Raw genomic sequence first — 328 nt, 5'->3', positions numbered from 1 at the left:
CAGGGGGGGCGGCCCCCCCCGTGGGGGCCAGAGGGCCCCTCCGGCCCCAAGCGACACTCTGTGTGCGTGTGTGTGTGTGTGTGTGTCCTGGTGGTGGGTATTATGGGCTGGAGTTGGGGGGGGGGGTGATGGGTGTGCTGGGGTCTGGGTTTTGGGGGGGGTGGTTGTGTGGGTGAGGGTACCAGGAGGGGTGTGTAGGGCAGAATGGGTGTCTGTGCACACACACACACACACACTCACACACACCGAGAAGGCTCTGACCTCCTCAAGGGTGCACCAATGCACCCCAAAATCTTCGCTCCAGCTCCCGCCACCCTCTCGCAGCGCC

General features: G+C 64.9%; 1 protein-coding gene across 1 annotated transcript in view; it reads right to left on the bottom strand.

The window, feature by feature from the left end:
* CABP7 (calcium binding protein 7) overlaps positions 1 to 328 on the bottom strand; it is a 19,027-nt gene that overhangs the window by 9,304 nt on the left and 9,395 nt on the right. The window lies entirely within an intron of this gene.

The sequence above is a fragment of the Charadrius vociferus genome, unplaced genomic scaffold, assembly GCF_000708025.1.
Source record: "Charadrius vociferus isolate BGI_N301 unplaced genomic scaffold, ASM70802v2 scaffold1351, whole genome shotgun sequence".
Lineage (NCBI taxonomy): Eukaryota > Metazoa > Chordata > Aves > Charadriiformes > Charadriidae > Charadrius > Charadrius vociferus.
Note: the sequence above shows the minus strand (reverse complement) of the source record. Positions and strands in the feature narration are given on the sequence as shown.